This window comes from Eumetopias jubatus, unplaced genomic scaffold (assembly GCF_037043125.1).
Source record: "Eumetopias jubatus isolate StellerSeaLion01/CBP00866 unplaced genomic scaffold, mEumJub1_p1.0 scaffold_6, whole genome shotgun sequence".
Taxonomy (NCBI): Eukaryota; Metazoa; Chordata; class Mammalia; order Carnivora; family Otariidae; genus Eumetopias; species Eumetopias jubatus.
In genome coordinates this window covers 39,832,372-39,835,253 of record NW_028274812.1, presented here as the reverse complement: position 1 = coordinate 39,835,253, position 2,882 = coordinate 39,832,372, and the positions used below count along the sequence as shown (strand labels likewise).

General features: G+C 40.7%; 1 pseudogene; it reads right to left on the bottom strand.

Moving 5' to 3' along the window:
- Positions 1 to 1,111: 1,111 nt before the first annotated feature.
- On the bottom strand, positions 1,112 to 1,616 carry LOC114219546 (NHP2-like protein 1 pseudogene; annotated as a pseudogene).
- Positions 1,617 to 2,882: the final 1,266 nt, after the last annotated feature.

Below are 2,882 nucleotides of genomic sequence, written 5' to 3'. Positions count from 1 at the left end.
GTCCTTCAGAGGAAACATTGCATTTTTCTTTTTTTTATTTTAAATTTTCCTTGAGATAATTGTAGAGTCATATGCAGTTGTAATAAATAATATAGAGACATCCTGTGTGCCTTTCACTGTTTCTCCCAGTGGTAACATCTTACAAAACTCATACAATATCACAACCAAGATACTGATATAAGTCAACCAATCTTGTTCAGCTTTTCCAAGTTTTAATTGTACTCACTTGTGTCTTCCTATGTATATTCAGTTCTACACAGTTTTTGTTGTTTTTTTTTTTTGGAATATGAATATATTTCTTTATTAGGATGCTCACAAGAAATGACACACTAGCACTGTCCTTCTGATGTGATAAAGAATACATACATCTGACCCACATCATGGCAGGAAACAGGAGTCAGGGCTCTCAGAGCTGGTACCAAGTATCCACTGAAGACATCTCCATTCCTTGATTCCAACATCTCTGCTGTAGCTTCCAGTCAGGTCTCCGTGACTTGCCCAGACTTCTTCATTCCAGCATCAGCTGACCCTCTTTTTTTCTAGCTAATGTGGACTCCTTCAAGACCTAGGTCAGCTGCCTCATGTCTAACTGGCCCAGGCAGCCTCTGGAATTCTGCAGCACATCTCTTTGGTATGCTGCCACCCCGCCACCCTCAGGGGCATGGTTGGGAGTTGGGGGGGGGAGGGGGAATAACATCACATGACCAAAGCAGACAGCAGGAGTGTATTGGCAAATGACACTTGGACATACACCTAACAACCTCACAGAATACATGCTTTCTCCCCAAATGGTACATAACCCCCTAGAGGACAAACACATGGAATGATTCTGTACTTCGGGCACAAGTGATACAAAGTGAATGGTGTTTACATCCATCAGGTCCTACACACAACAGGAAGTTAGCGCCTGAATGTTGGAACCAGATCTCTATCCTGGCTCTTCCCTGCCTTTGAATGGTGTTACCACTCTGTTTCTGCCTGTTTTCAGCATTAGTTCATTTTTCAGAAGAGGATAGGACGGCAGAGAGAGTAGAATGTGAGATTGGGGTGGGGGGTTAATATGTGGCTAACAACCTATACAACAAAACAAAAATAATACAAAAATGCAAAACCCAGATTTAGTACTAGAATCTAATGAGAAGGTAGCTGGAGAAACTACATGCGGACACAGACCATATGATACATAACCCCAGGGGGAGGATTCGGGGCGGGGGGCAGAGGCCACTGGTTTAGACTAAGAGCCTTTCAATGGACTGCTGAATAGACTGGATCTGCTGCTTCAGCTGTGAGCCTTCTTTGATGGTGACAGAACAGGCGATGACAGGCCTGGAAACCCCGCAGGCCCACCCAAGGGCCTGCTTGGAACGCACAAACACATAGGGCACATTCTTATCCTCACATAGCAATGGAAGGTGCAGGATGATTTCCAGGGGCTCAGCATCTGCAGCCATCATGATGAACTCAGAGATGCCTCTGTTGAGGGTTTTGGTGGCTTCATTGGCTCCTTTCCGAAGCTGCTTGTAGTTACATGACTGCTGAACAAGGTCCAGTGGTTTCTTGGCGAGGTGGGCGTCTGTTAGGGGGTAGGCCTTTGGATTTACATCAGTCTCAGTCATTGTGTCTGTCCCGGTGGTCTCCTGCCTGATACCGCAAGGACACCCAGTTCTACAGTTTTTATAAGGTGTAGGTTCATGCATCTACCACAAGAGCCAAGATAAGAATACCTTCACCAAAAGGAACCCTCATGTTATCCTTTTATAAACATCCCTAACCCCTAACCAGTAATCTTTTCTTTATGTCTAAAATGTTGTCATTTTAAAAATCTTATATAAGTGGAATTGTACAGTATGCAACCTTTCATGATTAATTTTTTTGTGCTTGGCACAATCCCCTAGAGATTTATCCAAGTTGTGTCTGTCAAGTGTTCATTCATTCTTATTGATGAGCTGTGTGGATATACCACAATATGTTTAACCATTCACTCATTGACAAACAGCTGACCTGTTTCCAGTTTTTAGCTATCATGAATAAAGCTGCTATGAATATTTGCACACAAGATTTTTTATAAAGCAAGTTTTCATTTATCTGGAACAAATACTCAAGCATATAATTACTGTGTCATATGATGATTGCATATTGAGTTTTATAAGAAACTGCCAAATTGTTTTTCAGAGTGGATATACCACTTTACATTCCCATCAGCAATGTATGAGTGATCCAGTTTCTTTGTATTCTCATCAGCATTGTTGTTATTTTTTAAATTTTGGCCAGTCTTATAGATGTATAGTGATAATGTCATTGTGGTTTTAACTTGCATTCTGATGGCTAGTGGAGGAAAATATCTTCCCATAGTCTTATTTGTTGTCTTAATCCATTCATACTGTTATTACAAAAATACCATACACTGGTAGCTTAAACAACAAATATTTATTTCTCACAGTTCTGGAGGCTGGGAAGTCTAAGATCAAGGTGTCAGCAGATTCAGTGTCTGGTGAGAGCCCACTTCATGTTCATAGTCCTCTCCTCACATAGTGTAAGGGGCTAGGGAACTCTCTGAGGGCTCTTTTAAAAGGGCACTAATCCCAGTCATGAGGGCTTCATCCTTATGACTTAATAATTTCCCAAAGACCCTACCTCCAAATACCATCATATTGGAGGAACAGGTTCAACATAGGAATTTTGAGGGGACACAAATATTCAGTCTGGAGTATTTGTTAGTTGTGTATCTTTTTCAGGGAAATGTTTGTTCATGTTCTTTGCACATTTTCTAACTGTAATTTTTAAATTTGAATCTTAAGAATTCTTTTCATATTCTAGATACTAGTCTGTTGTCAGATATATATTTTGAAAATATCTTCTCCCCACCTATAGCTTATAATTTC